Source organism: Sus scrofa, chromosome 1 (assembly GCF_000003025.6).
Source record: "Sus scrofa isolate TJ Tabasco breed Duroc chromosome 1, Sscrofa11.1, whole genome shotgun sequence".
NCBI lineage: Eukaryota > Metazoa > Chordata > Mammalia > Artiodactyla > Suidae > Sus > Sus scrofa.
In genome coordinates, this window is record NC_010443.5 from 32,283,264 (window position 1) to 32,301,350 (window position 18,087).

At 39.9% G+C, this 18,087-nt stretch overlaps 1 protein-coding gene across 7 annotated transcripts in view; it reads right to left on the minus strand.

Moving 5' to 3' along the window:
- The window catches only part of AKAP7 (A-kinase anchoring protein 7), a 141,093-nt gene that overhangs the window by 62,203 nt on the left and 60,803 nt on the right, over positions 1-18,087 (minus strand). The gene's annotated exons all lie outside the window — the stretch shown is intronic.

Sequence of the window (18,087 nt, forward strand, 5' to 3'; positions counted from 1 at the left end):
CCCAGCCCTCTCAGCAGGGAAAACAGGCCTGTCCCCTTCAGGCTCAGTGCCTCCCAAGCCTGTTCATGACCAGGGCGGGTGAGGGGAAAGGGAGAAGTCTTTACTGCACAGCAAATCCGCTCTAAAAGAGTCTAGTGATTTCAGAACTAGTGCCCAGCACCCCTGGAAGAACTCCTTTGCAGCGCTCCCATCTTCTCTTCCTGCCCCTCTCAGCCAGCCTGTGAGTTTGGGCTCTGCCTGAGCGCCTCCCTGCCACCGCCCCTCATCTAGCAATGCCCATTTCCTACCTGGCTGAGGCCCTGACACCTGCCTAGTGCCTGTCAATGACTTTAGAGATGAAAAAGTAATGAGTGATGGAAAATAGAAAAGGCAGTGGTACTTGGCTCATCGTTCTATCCCAATCTGAAAAAATGATGCTGTCTGCCATCAGTTTAGCAACAATAATAGAAAATAATGTACATCGTATTTACCATGTACAGGCACTGCTCTGTGAACTTATTAAACTTATCTAATAATTGCAATAACCTTATGAGAGTAGTACCATTATTATCCCCAGATAAGGAAACCAAATCACAGAGAAATTAGGTCACTTACCGAAGGACACAAAGCAAGTTAAGAGGTAGGGCTTAGAATCAGATTCAGGAAAAGTGGAGAACACAGACAAACTGAAAAGAGCAGAATGATAATATTCAAGCTCTTTCACGATTTAAAATATTAAAATTCTAAGGATATTAATCATTCTTAAGATATAATTATATATTCTATCATATTTATAAAACGAATGTAAAAATTACTTTCAGGACCTCTAGCATCTAAAATACCTGCTTTTAACACGCCTTGTGTGTGTGTGTGTGTGTGTGTGTGTGTGTGTGTGTGTGTGTGTTTTGTCCTTTTAGGGTTGCACCCGTGGCATATGGAGGTTCCCAGGCTAGGGGTCAAATCGGAGCTGTAGCCACCAGCCACAGCCACAGCCACAGCCACAGCCACGCCAGATCCAAGCCACGTCTGCGACCTACACCACAGCTCACGGCAACACCAGATCCTTAACCCACTAAGCAAGGCCAGGGATTGAACCCGCAACCTCATGGTTCCCAGTCAGATTCGTTTCTGCTGTGCCACAACGGGAACTCCTTAACATGCTGTATTAATATTAATAAGTGATGACTATATGTCCATAGTAAATGAATTTCATAAAGGGAGATGAGAAAGAATTCATAGATGCTACTTACACATAGTAAAAATTATCCAATTAATCCAGTCTTTAAAAAGAACTCTTCTTATACTGCTAATACGCGAATAATCAACGAAAATCCTGGCAGAGATTATCTGAACTTCTTAAACCAGCTGTTCATTTGAGTATATAGTATTTCTTGATTCTTCATTTTACCTTCTGCTGGAACATCTATGTGTCTCGCCATGAGGCTTTTCAGGTAGGTCACCCTCTTAATCCCTCTATTTATATATACTTGCTTTTAGCATTGCTGTTTTGTTTGATCTCGAGGCTTTATGGAAAGAAAAAGTAGAAACTCTTGACCCTAGCATTGTATCTAACATTTACAATATTGCACCTTTCAACAAGTAGAAACAGAGCTGCTGGAGCTAAGTTTTACTGTTGTTGACACCTCCTTCTCCTGATCTTAACACTCTGCGAAGAGCTGGATGCTCCTTGGGAGGATCAAGTGGCAAGGAAAGTGGTCACAGAAGGAAGGTGACAGACAACTCCTGGGAGCACAAGCCACTTCATAAAAAGCACCGTGAGAATATGATGTATTACTTCCTGGGCCTGGAGTTCCTTCCCATGAGGTGCCGGCATCAAACAGAACAGAGGAAGAAACACAGGATTTGGGCCATGAACATTTAGTTCATTTATAACCAGCTAATGACATGTTATCGGGAGAGAGAACAAGTCAGTAGCACCCAGGAAGTTCTCAAGGTTGCAGGCTCAATACAACAATCACAGGGTCGTTACAATACCTTTATTTACAGCACAGCCTCTTCCTATATAAACTCATTCTCTATCTACTTAACAAACCTCAGCTCCTCCTCAAGTTTCTCAATATAGCCTGAGACATCATATGCTCTTTGGCCATATAACGCTTTATGATATTTGCATGTGGATTTTCTCATTCTAAAGAAGCAAAGAGTCTCATAATTGGGCATCTGAGACTGCCTCCGAGACAGCTCCATCTCAGCTGGACCCTCAACTCCCCTTGACCAAATGCCAACTGTGTTCTTGGCCCTCTGAAGCCTGTGGTCACTCAGTTATAAACAAGCTACAGCCTATTCCTCCCTATCACATCTGTTTTCCTAAGTTTCACTCCTTGGAGCAAATAATGACGTGTCTTCCTGAATTCACCAACTTAACCATTTATTTCTATACACTAAAGATAGCACATAAAGTATCCCTACCTCACCAAATTTCTCACCAAATATGAGCTACATACTCACAACGTAATTCATAATGTTTTCCTCCTTCACTGCCATAGCTTTCCCTTCTAATCAATAATTCTCTAAACGTTAAGTAAATGAGGCCGGCAAGCCATTAGTGTAAAAATTTCTTAGGATCTGAACAAGGAAAGAGGACAGCGAAACTGCTCTACAGAAGTGAATTCAGAAATAAGTTCATACAAGAATCCTAACAATTTTAACTTGTCCTGTAACACTGGCCTATATACTGCAACATACTTATTATATTGTGGTTGGATGGACTTAGGTTTTATAGCCTGGAAGTCAAAAGTATGGAACCATCCATATAAATTGATTGGATTACCCACAGACAGAATTTCAGATCTAACTGCAGCCTTAGATCCAACCTAAATGAGAGTTGAACACCTAGACACTGTAGAAGGAACTGTACAATTGGCAGCATATTTGGTTTTACTTTATTTTATTTTATTTTAGGGCCACAATGGCGGCATATGGAAGTTCCCAGGCTAGGAGTCAAATCGGAGCTGTAGCCAACAGCCAATGCCAGAGCCACAGCAACAGTAACATCAGATCCGAGCCGTGTCTGACCTAGACCACAGCTCCCAGCAATGCCAGATCCTTAGCCCAGTGAGCAAGGCCGGGGAACAAACCCACATCCTCATGGATGTTAGTTGGGTTCGTCAACTGCTAAGCCACAACAGGAACTTCTGGCAGCATATTTTAAATTCATTAGATACCACTAATTGTAATATTTGATGTTAAGCAAGAAAGACCTAGGTTCCTAGGCTAGAGGTCGAATTGGAGCCACAGCAACAGCAAAGTCAGAGCCGAGCCACATCTGCCTACACCATAGCTCACAGCAACACTGGATCCTTAACCCACCGAGCAAGGCCAGGGATCGAACCTGTGTCCTCATGGATGCTAGTCAAAGTCGTTTCTGCTGAGCCATGACAGGAACTCTCCTAGAGCATTTTTGTAGCTCATCCTGCTCCTATGCATCTAGGATTTGCTCCTTTTCCCACTTTTTAGGAATTAATCAATTTTCTGGACACCCCTCCCATTAACATTCTTCCCTCCTCCCCTCTTCCTTCTCAGAGGATACCTCACTTCACCCAACCCAACCTCTTTCAACTGCCTGGGTATGTTCCCCACACACCACTGAGGACAAAGCCCCTTCCTAACAGGAAGGTGTCCCAAAGGGTGAGTGTGACAAAAACTAAGCTAAGGAATGAGAGAGCAATAACACTATCAAGATTTACACTGAGTGTGCTATAGGGTAGGAAATGGAACAAGGGAGAAAGCTCACTGATACAAGCCCTTTCCCTTCATTTGGCTGGAAATGTTCCCTAGATCTCATATTAGATAAAAGGAGATGGGGGGTGCAAAAAAACCTACAATAATTGGATATGGAATAGTCATTACACATAAGTCCTGGGCATCATGTGTGGCCCTTAAAGCAATTTCAAAACGAATATTTCTCTCCAGGCACAGCAAGAAATATATTCATAGATTTTCTTTTTCAGTGTGATACCCATTGCTATGTAAAATAATTTTATATATGCATTTGGAATCTTTCTTTTGAACGCATTTCAAACTTAATCTCACATTTAATTGTGAAATCTCCCCTTGGTATACTCTTAAAATCAGAATTAGAAGGATTACATAGTTTTTCTAATGAACTCACAGTCAGCATAATAAATATTCAGTTATATATTGCTTTGAAAGAAAAGTAGAGGAGTTCCCGTCGAATCCGACTAGGAACCATGAGGTTGTGGGTTCCATCCCTGGTTTTGCTCAGTGGGTTAGGGATCCGGCATTGCCCTGAGCTGTGGTGTAGGTCGCAGACACAGCTCGGATCCAGCGTTGCTGTGGCTCTGGCATAGGCCGGTGGCTACAGCTCCAATTCAACCCCTAGCCTAGGAACCTCCATATGCCACGGGAGAGGCCCTAGAAATGGCAAAAAGACAAAAAAAAAAAAAAAAAAAAAAAAAAAAAAAAAAATTTCCAATATTAGGAAAATAAACAAAAGTACCAATACACCAGATTCTATGTAGAAGATACTTGGTGTTGTTTGAATTATCACAAACTGGAAATAACCTTCACCAATAAAGAAATGTTTGCTAAACTACCACAGGGCCATACTAGGAACTATCATAAACAAAAGTGTGGGTTAGAGCAACATACATTGAAATGGCAAAAAGACCCCCAAAAAAAAAAAAAAAGTAGAGTTAAAAAAAAGATTATCAGGCCAGCCAGTAATTTTCACACAGCCATCTCTTTCGGAGATTTTAAAAATTAAGAATGTTTTCAAAATTTCAGAAGCACTTCTAGACTAAGAAAATAAGCAGTAGGCAAAAAAAAAAATTAAAAATAAAAAATAAGAGACGCTAATAAGAAGCATGGAATCTTAGGGTGACAGTATGCCAAAATGATGCACACTGGCATATCCCATTTGCTCTATTGCTCCACTCAGTATGTTCATCAGTCAGGAAAGCAAGACCAGCCAAAGCTGACCCCACCCCTGCGTGTCTGCCGCATCCCCACTTCCTATAATTCAGGCACATGCCAGCAGGGATCCGTGTGACAGAAAGTTACAATCTGCTGAGAAGTGTGTTGACATGATTTTCCTATTCATTCAGCTAATTCCCAGGTGACTACCCCACTCCCACCCCTTCATTCCTTTGACCTAAGTTCTAGAAATATTTGCACTGAAGTTCCAGAGCACAAGGTTCTCTGATTATCAGGCCTGGAAGAGTAAGGAGCAACATGCAATCCACGGGGACGCAGTCATGAAAAACAGGATGAAGATGAATAAGGAGGGGATGTTGCTAAGGGTGCAGGGCCACTAGAGAGAGTCCCAGAACATTCTCCCAGGTGATGGCTGATTAAGATCCACAGTAGCGCTGAAGAGAAATATAAAATCACTCCAAAAAAAAATGATCTGATCTAAATCAAGTTAACAAGTTATTATAATCGAATTCAGCTATGGGGAAGGCAATAGCCAGGGAAGGAAGAAAAGTATGTTTATACTCTTGCCACAAGCTTGAGTGCAGGTAAAGATACAGATGTACTTAGAACACCTTAAAAATGGGTCTGCAGGAAGTCCCGTCCTGGCTCAGCAAAAGCAAATCTGACTAGTATACATGAGGATGTGGGTTTGATCCCTGGCCTCACTCAGTGGGCTAAGGATCCGGCATTGCCATGAGCTGTGGTGTAGGTTACAGACACGGCTCAGATCCTGAGTTGCTATGGCTGTGGTGTAGGCCAGCAGCTACAGCTTCAATTCGACCCCTAGCCTGGGAACCTCCATATGCCATGGGTGCAGCCCTCAAAAGCCAAAAAAAAAAAAAAAAGGTGAGTCTTCAAAATGGTGTCATAAATTTTACCAACAATTTAAAAAGTTGACCACTTACTGGAGAAAACAAGCTGGAGTTCCTGCAGCCAACGGTGGCTAATCCCTTAGGCGATATGAGCTCTATTTATTAGGTTTTTTTTTTCAATTAGGTTTTTAACTACAATATGCAGTTTTGCCCTGGCAACAAGACCAATAAAACTTCTTTTTTTAATTTACAAGAGTAACCAATTAGAAAAACTGAGCAATTTAGTTTTCTCTTTTTAAGTACCTCTGCTTGAGAGAATAAGATACTAATAAATGGTCAAAATAAACCAGCTCATACTTAAGAATGAAAGTATAATTCCAATGCAAACTATAGTTTAGAGTGCAAATTTAGCTTCTTTTCAAATCTAAATGGGGCTCTCAAGAAAAATATAGCATTACTTTCTTTAATTTTGTAGCTTATTATAATTAACAGGAGGTGGATTGGCCAGTGAATTTCGCCATTCTTCACAGTGGTAGAGAAAGCCTTACTGCCACTCAAATAATGTTAGCTGCTTTGTTTGTTTTTGTTTTTGTTTTTGTTTTGTTTGTTTGTTTTTTGCTTGTTTTTAATTGCTCAATGAATTTATTACGTTTGTAGTTGTACAATGATCATCACAATCCAATTTTATAGGATTTCCAACCCACAACCCCAGTGCATCCCCCCCACCCCCCAAACTGTCTCCTTTGGAGACCATAAGTTTTTCAATGTCTGTGAGTCAGTATCTGTTCTGCAAAGAAGTTCAGTCTGTCCTTTTTTCAGGTTCCGCATGTCAGTGAAAGCATTTGATGCTGGTGTCTCATTGTATGGCTGACTTCACTTAGCATGATAATTTCTAGGTCCATCCATGTTGCTAAAAATGCTGGTATTTCGTTCATTTTAATGGCTGAGTAATATTCCATTGTGTATATGTACCACATCTTCTTGATCCACTCCTCTGTTGATGGACATTTAGGTTGTTTCCATGTCTTGGCTATTGAAACTAGTGCTGCAATGAACATAGGAGTACATGTGTCTATCCAGAGTCATGGTTTTCTCTGGCTAGATACCCAGGAGTGGGATTGCTGGGTCAAATGGGAGTTCTATTTTTAGTTTTCTGAGGAATCTCCATACTGTTTTCCACCATGGTTGCACCAATTTACAATCCTACCAACAATGTGATAGGGTTCCCTTTTCTCCACACCCTCTCCAGCACTTGTTTGTAGACTTTTGGATGATGGCCATTCTGGCTGGTGTAAGGTGGTACCTCAGAGTGGTTTTGATTTGCATTTCTCTAATAATGAGTAATGTTGAACACCTTTTCATGTGCTATAATTTTTTTTTTTGCATTTTTTTGCTTTTTAGGGCCCCATCCACAGCATATGGAAGTTTCCAGGCTAGGGGTTGAATCGGAGCTACAGCCACCAGCCTACACCACAGCTCACGGCAACATCAGATCCTTAACCCATTAACTGAGGCCAGGGATCGAACCCGCAATCTCAATGTTCCTAGTCGTAATTGTTTCCACTGCACCAGGATGGGAACTCCCTGCTTTGCTTTTATATGACTATTCACATTTGTCAGAAATTAGCAGTCATCTATTAAACAAGCTACTATTATATCAACACCATTTTGCAATAAAGTTTACATTTCCTTGCTTATATGTTCTATTTTGCTTTTAACCATAATCAACCCACTGTGGGGTTTGCCAATTTCATACAAGATCATTATGCTCCGTCCTGTCCTTGACTAGAAAAATAAAATTAGTAGAGGTCTCAAAATGTCAAAAGATTACTTTCTGAGAAAAAAATTTTCCCATCACTAATGGTAATTGTTAAGATAGACACAACATTTATATCTTACTAGGGTTAAGGCAAACTCATTTGATTCTCATTACCTTGAAAATTTCATCATTGCATCTTTTAATGCCAGCTCTAAAACTCTGTTTCTTAAATTACACTTAGATCAGAAATTCGTCTGTGGATACAAATGCTAGAAAATAAGTAAAACGTCCACTGAATCCATATGCCTGAAGCAAAATACCACTTTAGGAATTTTCTTGTAGGGTAACGTGTTAAAGATCCGGCATTGCCACTGCAGGGGTTTGGGTTGTTGCTGAGGTAGAGGTTCGATCCCTGGCCTGGGAACTTCTGCATGCTGTGGGTGTGGGCAAAAAAACTGTGTGTGTATACATATAATTTATGTGTGTGTGTGTTATACATATATTTAAGCCTGAACTATCAAAATCAGCATTTCCTAAACCAGGTGCTGCCAAACGCAGTGGATGAAAAAAGGACACGCTGATACCTGGGAAACGATGCTGGGGTAGAACATAAAACTGTTCAAAACATTCATTGCTTTCCTTGTGGTGTCCTTTTCTGCAAATAGGTTTATATACATCCTGTTCTGCGGAACTCAGAAGAGACCATATGACCTGCTTTGGCCAGTAAGACATAAACAGGAACGATGTGCATCACTTCTTAGCAGAAGCATTCAGCTTGTGAATCACCATCTTTCTTTGCCTTCTGCCAAAGGACCAGCAAAGTCCTAGCCAGAAGCCACTCAGCCAAGGTTCCAAACACAGACAAGGTGGAGCAGAGCCACAGATGACACGTGTTGAGGGGCAAAAACTAAACCTTTGCCACTGTAAGTGCTCAAGATTCACAATAAACATTCCTATGTCAGAGATCCTAAGAAGTTCTAAAATAAATACTCAAATTAACTTTATTTAACCCATCACAGAATCCTTATCTCTCATAAAACCCTAAGAGAGGTTCTGAGAGAAGATTTTTAGAAAATGTCAATGAAAATACTGAACTTCAAATCTCCACTCCAGCACAACATTGTAAATCAACTATACTTTAAAAATACACTAATAATAATAATTTTTTTAATCTCCATTCCACTTTGCACAGACTTAACATGAGGCTGTGTCATTTCTTCTAGGGTTTTCAAATTTTTCAAACTCTCTAATAGAAAAAGGGTTAACCAGAAGCCATTTGGGTATTTTGATATTAATCAACTCCCAGAATTCTTCCTTCAAATAATACACCTTTCTTCTTATTATGTCCTATACATTTCAATATTCAAAGATGTATAAAGTATGCAAAGGTTACAAATGAACATTTAGTCAGTCTACCTTTGTAGATCTCATTTCTAATTTTTAAATAATCATAAGCTTACTTATTTAGTTTTTTCAATATATGGAAACAGACAACACAACAGCATGAAGCTGAAAAATGCATTTGAAACAGAAGTGAAATCAGTAGCTATATATACAGTGCTCTTTGACACACTATAGATGATACAGTTGAATAATGGCACCTAGAATCTCAGAAGAAATTGCAATCCCATCTCACAGCAGATTTCACTGAATTTTTAATGCTAAAAAAACCTCGAACAAAGAGATGTGTTGTTGTGTTTTCTTTATTGATTTTTTTTGGCCACACCCACTGCATATAAAAGATCCCAGACGAGGGATCAAACCCCAGCCATAGTGGCAACCCAAGCCGCTACAGTGACAATGCCTGATCCTGAACCTGCTGTGCTGCAAAAGAACTCCTTTATTTACTGATTTTTAACTAAGAAAAATCCACGAAGAATTCCATACTAGAGCCTTAGATCTAAGTGTACCTAATAATATGAAAAGATGTATTTTCAGGAATAGGTTACTGAAACAATCAATCTGCTTTATCTTGTACCAAGACCAGTATTGTCAGGAATAATAAATAAAGGCTCCCTAATATCAAGGGCACCTAAAGTGCGGGGAAAGAATGACAGTGGCATGTGGCCTGGCAGGCCCTCTCGGGTGCAGTGATGGACAACTCTTTACAATAAGGGTCCCTGCTCAACATCTCCACTACTCGCCCTGAAGGCACTCCCCTCCCTTTCTGAAGATGGTACATACTGAGACTCATGCCCTCTGGGCCCCCTTTGGCATCGTCTGTCCCTTCTTACAGTGGAGCCCTCACCCTCTGGGAGTGAAGACTTGCTGATGGCTTCTGAGCTCTCACGCCAATAGACCTGTACAGTATTCTGCACCCTCAAGCAGCGTCTCACGCAAGTTCTGCTGGTCCCTGTTGCTTCAGGCCACACTTGCACATAATTTGGCATCTATAGATTTTTCTATCTCCCAGTTTCACTCAAAATGTAGTCTGTGATATTGTCCCCATCGTCTTTATTGCTCCGTAGGTTTTCCAGGAGGAAAGGTGGAAAGATTGCCACCATCTTCCTAACAGTTCTTAAAGGTCTTTCCCTGTGTGTCATTTTCTCCTTCCATGCATACAAGAAAGCCAGTCTATAGTCGAAAAAAATTCTCCATGTGAAGGCAAATTAGCCTATTTGGTTAAAATGCTTACTTCACACAACATTTCCGAAGAGTGAGGGGGTCAAGAGTCATTAGGACTAAGCTCCTCTTGCATCATGAGCACAGAGGTCAAGGGAGGTTAGGAGATTTGTCCAGTTAAACAACAGAGCTAAAACAAGAAAATTCACACTCAGCCAAATATATTACAGAGGCTCCTTTGAAAAGTAATAGACCAGTATCCTTGAGTTTCAAATGGTTTGTAAAGGCCCATTATCATGCAGACCCAGGAAGGTTGAGTGGCAGCCAAATTACACCAGGCCAGTTAACAAGATCCTAAGAAAATGTGCTACCTGATGGGTATAAGAATAAATAATGGTTGTAGGTGTGGAAAGATGACAGCAGAGAATCCTGGCTGGGCAGGATGTCAAGAAGGTTGGGATTCAGCCAACCTAACATAGAAACTGTAAATTACAATCCTGATCCAATCACCAAATAATACAGGGATTGGGTTTTCTTCTTAATGGTACCATCAGAAAAGCATTTCCATCCACACTCTTGTCCTCGTGGTCTTCTTTTTTTTTTTTTAGGGCCACACCTATAGCATACGGAGGTTCCCAGGCTAGGGGTTGAATCAAGGCTGCAGCTGCTGGCCTAAGCCAGCAACACCAGATCTGAGCCACATCTGCGACCTACACCGCAGCCTGAAGCAATGCCAGATCCTCAACTCACTGAGCAAGGCCGGGGGGATCAAACCCACATCCTCATGGATACTAGTCAGGTTCTTAACCCACTGAGCCACAAAAGGAACTCCCCACACACTCTTCTCTTCTACTATTTACTGCCACTCCCACTGATGTCTGCCTTATATCTTCTTCCCTACTTCCCCCAACCTCATCATCACACAGTCTGACAACCACCCCTCTGCCCTTGCTTTGTGCATATCAAATTCTGCACTCAAAACAAACCAGCCTCAATGACAATAACTAATAATTTCAAAGAAGATCATTTCTTTCATTCTAAAAATCTCTCATTGTCTGACTCTCTGAAAAGCTGCTATAAGGAAGTACACATTAATAACTTACAGCTTTGAAATTTGAAAGTCATAACTCAGGAAAGATATCTAAGAAGTTTACAAAATAATTTATGCTTAAAAACAACTGGTCTATCCATGGAAATACTGAATTTATTTCTTAAAGAATCTGGACCTGCATGTTTGATTTGAAATTGGTCTTCTTCTGCCACCAAGTGTTAGCACACACTTCTAACCAACCAATTTCTGCAATGTTCAAAAACCACAGAAATACAGTCACTCAATGGGAAAAATAAATCCAAAAGAATGCATTATAAAAAGCATAAACCTAAACTAGTTGTCTAACTATGTGGAACAAATATACTCTAAAGAAACTATAAAGATGACTTGATATTTAGTTATTATTTCAGAGACAAAGTAATTAAATAAGATTTTCTGAGGCTTCATTTGATTAAAGAAGCTAAAACTTTGAAATCACAGTGATAATCAAAATAGCCTTAAAATACACAAAACTACTTTCAGTATTCTCTTATGCAATACACCCCATTATAAGTCCATGAAACTAAGAATACACAAAATTAACACACTGACTGAACGTCTTATGGTGTTAGAAAAATATATAATTGTCAAAAAAAAAAAAAAGTCTTTTGCTTTTCAGAGTCTCAGAGAATTTAGTTCTCTAGTCTGGGAACCAAAATACCACATTGTAGCAGAGGAAGTTCCATGTCAGGAAATTGGAAAGAGAGTTTCTACATTTTCAAAGTTCTGAATACAGTCTATAGAACTTTCAGTTCTCCCACAGGAATTTTGGTTACTTCTACTAAACGGTATTACTTGCAAACAGGTGCCTACATGAGGACGGTAGTTCAGAAAGCAGGGACCTCTGCAACCAGCACTGAACACTGCGGGGAAATTATCACACAGGCTCTTTACCATCATCCCTATGTGAACTCTCAGCCGGACATCTGCGCCAGACACCTGTCCACATCTTTTATGTCAATGAAGTGCTCTGTCTTCATGAGCAGACCAATTATGTCTCTAACCCTGAATCTTTTTTTGGGGGGGGCACACCCACAGAATGTAGAAATTCCCAGGCCAGGGATCAAAAGCATGCCACAGCAGTGACCCAAGCTACAGAACCAACTCAAGCCACAACAGTGACAATGCCAGATCTTTAACCTGCTGAGCCACTAGGGAAGAACGCCCTGAATCTCTCTCTCTCTCTCTTTTTTTTTTTTTTTTTTAAAGATTTTTAGGTCATTTAAAAATGACACATTATACAGTGAAAAGAAAAATCAATTGAGGTACTACTTACTATAGAATAATTGGCAAACGCTTCCTTTAGATAATAATGAATGCGTCATCTGTGTTACTAACTCAGATTTAACTTATAATGATCCAGAACATTCCTCTACCCGGAACACCACTTTTTAGCAACAATTACCTTGTCCATCTGGACAAAAGGAGAACCAGTATCTTAGGAGCACACCAGTATCTACTGGTTACGCAAAATGATTTCCAGATGAACTCCTGGCAGGTCTAATTGAAAAGTAACAGGTAGGCCAACTTGGCACCAATCTTCAAAACACAGCATCTCAGTGGGAGATCTCATTAGCTCTTTTCTAGATACTCTCACTGGGCACGACCCATCCACACCAGAAGGTCCAGGGATACTCTCAAGCTAACGAAACCTCTAAGTTTTCCACATAGCATCGCTTCTTCTCACCCCTGAATTGTTATGGGACATCTAAGTTGCCCCTCACCACTATGCTCAGTCCACCACAGCTCTGCTTATCCTCAGAACCCCAGCAAACCCCCAACCAATCAAGATGGAAATCCTGTATATGTCAAGAGGGACTTACTATGTTAAGGTGGTATTAAGGTGAGTTCTGTTGACTACATCTACCAGAAAAATCATGGGCTAAACAAGCAACTGCGCAAACCCAGTTTTTACCTCCGTAATACACTGAAGTACATAATGAATGTTAAAGGCAAAATCACGTAAATTATTTGTATACAACTTTAATTCTTTTTTTTTTTTTTTTTGTCTTTTTGCCTTTTTGCCTTTTCTAAGGCTGCTCCCACGGCATATGGAGGTTTCCAGGCTAGGGGTCGAATCGGAGCTGTAGTCACTGGTCTACACCAGAGCCACAGCAACACAGGATCCAAGCCGTGTCTGTAAACTACACCACAGCTCATGGCAACGCCGGATCCTTAACCCACTGAGCAAAGCCAGGGATGGAACCCGCAACCTCATGGTTCCTAGTCGGATTTGTTAACCACTGCACCACAATGGAACTCCTATACAACTTTAATTCTATTCATTTATCTTTAAATAAAATTTATTTTATTCTGTCACATAGCTCTTATAAATATTTTAATAGCTTCTTAAATCAATGATAGGGTTTACCATAAGTGACTTAAACATGCCCCTATTGTTACAGATATTATTTCTGATTTTTCCCTATTATAGACAAAACTTCACTAAACATCTTTTACACATAAAGAATTTCTTCTTTTAAGTCATTTCTTAGTTATAAAATAAAATAGTCCCAAGGATGTAACATACAGCATGGTAACTATAGTTAATAATACTCTATTGGTTATTTGAAAGTTGCTAAGAACATAAGATCATAAAAGTTCTCAATCCCCCGCCAAAAAAGGTAACTATGTGAGATGATGGAAGTGTTAATTCATCTTATTGTGGTAATCATTTTGCAATAATACATATACTAAATTATTACATTGTACACCTTAAACTTATGCAATGTTATATGTCAATTATATCTCAATAAAAAAATTTTAGGATAATCTCAGCAGTATGGATTTCTAAAAAGAATACGAAATTTTAACATTTTTTGATGGGCACTGTTCAATTCACTGCTCAAAGGCCCATCCAATTTGTAAGCCACCATTCATAATCTTTGATGATCCTTCCACCTTAAATTTTTGCTAAAAATATTCTTCATACAATGTAGTTGGGAGTATAAATTGGCATCATTGTTTTAAAAGGCAATTTGCAGTGTTTTTGAAAAGTTAAAATGTACAACGCCCTTTGATCTTGAAATTCCAGTTCAAGAAATTCAGTCTTTGAAATACTAGCATATCTACCCAAAGAAACATGAACAAGAATGTTTGCTTTGGAATTCCCGTCGTGGCGCAGTGGTTAACGAATCTGACTAGGAACCATGAGGTTGCAGGTTCGATCCCTGGCCTTGCTCAGTGGGTTAAGGATCCCACGTTGCCGTGAGCTGTGGTGTAGGTCGAAGATGTGGCTCGGATCCCACATGGCTGTGGCTGTGGTATAGGCTGGCAGCTACAGCTCCAATTCAATCCCTAGCCTGGGAACCTCCATATGCCACAGGTATGGCCCTAAAAAAGGCAAAAAAGACAAAAAAAAAAAAAAAAAAAAAAGAATGTTCACTGTAACATTGTTTATGGGAGCAAAGAAACAGATAATATAATTATTCATCAAGAGGAGAGTATTTAAGTTATATCTTCAATAATATATTTAAATAATTGTTTAATATATATAAACAAAAATATATATATTTTTTTATATATAAAAAAATAATTGTTTTATATATTTAAATTATATACATATTTATTTCTGTTTTAAAGAAATAATAAATATGCATATGGATCGATATGTCTGCAGTGTACAGGAAAAGGTCAGGAGGATATAGTAACAGTGGTACCTAAGAGAGAGGAATTACAGTGGGATGAAGGGGATGGGAAATGGATGATAAGGAAAATATTGTACCTTTCATTCTGTAGGCTTGTGTGTATTTGGATTGTTTACGGTGAGCATTTATTTATCTAACACTTATATAATTGAAATATCAACTTTTAAAATGAAAAGGACTTGAAATGAGACCAACTTCCTAATATTTGAATTAAAAAAGTTATTTTATACCTCTCTTTGTATTCCCCTCTATTTTATTATCTTTTGTTGCAAGACATGTTTCCTTGAAAACTCCATCTTGTCCTTCTTTACTTTATCCCATCTTCTTATCTTATTTTATCCCATCTTCCTTCTTGGAGAAACAGTCACAGTGCTGGTAAATGACTTAAGCTTAAGAACAAAGACCTAAAGGCATAAGTGACTTAAGCTTAAGAACTGTTATGTGCCTAGAGGTCAGAATAAGAGCTTAACCCTTTACCACCTAAGTGGCTTTTTAAATAGTAAAAGAACTTATCCACCCATAGCCACTCCTCACTTGATCTCACAATAAAAGCGGTGTGGTTTCTTGAGGCAGGGCGCTCTTGGTCCCTGAGACCTTGAGCCCCCCCCCCCCCCAGCTCCCACCTTTACTTAAGATAAATGTCTCTGTGTCTTGTTTTATGTTAACTATTTTGGAGTTCCCGTCGTGGCGCAGTGGTTAACGAATCCGACTAGGAACCATGAGGTTGCGGGTTCGGTCCCTGCCCTTGCTCAGTGGGTTAACGATCCAGCATTGCCGTGAGCTGTGGTGTAGGTTGCAGACGTGGCTTGGATCCTGCGTTGCTGTGGCTCTGGCGTAGGCCGGTGGCTACAGCTCCGATTCAACCCCTAGCCTGGGAACCTCCATATGCCGCGGGAGCGGCCCAAAGAAATAGCAAAAAGACAAAAAAAAAAAAAGAAATGATATGTTAACTATTTTTCCTTAAGTTCCACATCACCCGTTCTTCAGCCCCATCCTGCTGAGCTGGCCCCGGCAATCTTTAAAGTAAACTGAATATTAGTAATACATTCCCTTACTGACTTTATCAATGACCTTTCCCTTGCAAACAGATGGACCCAGAATGAAAACCCAGAAGAAAATTAGTGCCGAGATAAGAAAACAGATAGTTGAAAATGTAAAAAAGTTAAGAAACTGAAGAGTCATACATTTTAAAATACTCTGCCTTCTAAATCACAAAGCATAATAAAAATCCACTGATACGGATGTCACCTTTTCAGACAGGTTTTAACTTTTACAGTGGGACCAATGATTTGCTGCATAAAGAAAATACTGGATATTTATTTCAGCCTGTAAGTCTCCAAGTACACTACTCTGTACACCATCTCGACCAGAATCCCTGCGGCATGGAATAAACTCGAAAGCCAAGGTCTCAGGTCCAACTCCAGATCTGAACCTAGAAGGTGCAAATCTTCAGCTTCAAAAAGCATACCAGGTGACTCAGAAATCCCAAAGTTTAAGATATATTTTCTTAAGCATTCAGAAACACTGACCATCTTAGTTGTAAATAGGAACAAAGCGATTCCACAAATTAAAAGGAAAAATTCTTATTCGGCTTTCCAAAAGACAATACGATCATAGTTTACTTTCTAAAGATTAAACATTCTAATCTAAACAAAATGCAATCTGTTTTAGATTTTACACAAGATTTAAGCAGGGACTATTTCTATTCTAATTGTCACTCTTTGCCTGTCACCCAGTGTCTGACACACAGTAGACACTTGATAAACAGTTGCTGAATTAATATGATTTGGACCAAGGAGCTCCCCACACGTAGAAATGAAACTGGAGGGACAGGACCTGGTGACTGGGAGGGAAGAAGAGGAGACTGAGGTTGGATTCTGGACGGGGCTCTGCAACTCAGGGCAGTATGATCTCATTTCAGTCACTTAGCCTCTGTCTCAGATCCCTTTTCTGCAAAGTAAAGGAATAGATTCTGTGAAATCAGCTGCTAAGATGTTATTTAAATGCATGCAGTCTGGAATGCTGAAACACAGATTCTAGAGATAATTTAAACATCCCTTTGATAAATGTCCTTGGATGCTCTCATTTCAAAAGTGAATATTATTGAGACAAAAATATTCTGAAATGAGGGTATTACCTTCACCACTGTTTTGTCATTCTGTGATTAAGTCTGAAACCACAGGGAAGAGGACACTCCATTTGAAAGCAAAGCAAGGAAAGATAACGAGTGAAAAAATACTGTCAGTCTAAAAGTTTCGTCAATTGTTATTCCTGATTCCAAAATCTATGATTGACCCAAATTATTTCTACCTAAATATTCTGGAAAGGTACCTAATATAATTATTATTTAATCTGAGCATAATTATTAAAAAATCCATGGAAGATATTGGCAGGGGAGTGGATTTTTATAATAGTCTGTCAAAAACTCATAACCATAACAGGGTGTTCAATTACCCAAATGCATGTTATAAAGGACTAAAAATACTTTCTGATCACAAAGACATTAAATACAAATTGTGTTGAATTTAGAAAAAAGATCTACTTACTACTAAATATGACCTTCATTTACAGAGCTGCAAATCAGTCTTAACTGCAGCAAAGGGTCATGGAGAGCTGGAGCGAATACTAATCTGCATGCCCATCTCCAAATCTCTGGAACCTCAGGGCAGGTCAGCAGATGTCTTAATATGCATGAGAACCTCCCTAGGCTGAAATGGGAAAAACAATGAAGGGGGCCCTTAGGTTTCCAAAGAGAACTGCTCCTGATGCCAGACAAGGTCAAAAATCCCTCCAACCTCTGGGGGAGGAGGCAGTAGCCTAGGAAGGCAGAAAGTCACGCTGAGATAGGGGAAGTCAAAAGACAGGTCCCCTGGCTTGTGTCACTGTTGACCCTCCTCAGGAAGAAGTTCTTTTAAATGCTGCTGGGGGGCGGCAGGGAACGGTCGCTTTAGTCACCCTCTTGCCCAGTCCCTGGAACGCTTGCTCCACACCCTCAATGGAGACAACTGCTGAAAAAGCAAGGTGGTTCCTTGCACACCTTGAAAGAGGTGTATAGCGCTTGTTCTGTCTTGAAGAACCCTTGCAATGCGTCTATGCAGGCCAGTGGAGGAAGCTTTAAGGGCACCAGGCTGCAAACAACCATGAGCAAAAAATGCAACAAATCAAAATGCTTCTCAGGGGATGAAGCAGATGTGGCAACAGAATAAGCAGCCATAAGTGATGGTCGGAGTGTGTGGCTAAAAGCCTGGGGGCAAAGGAGGGGACAGCTGTAATGGTCTCCAT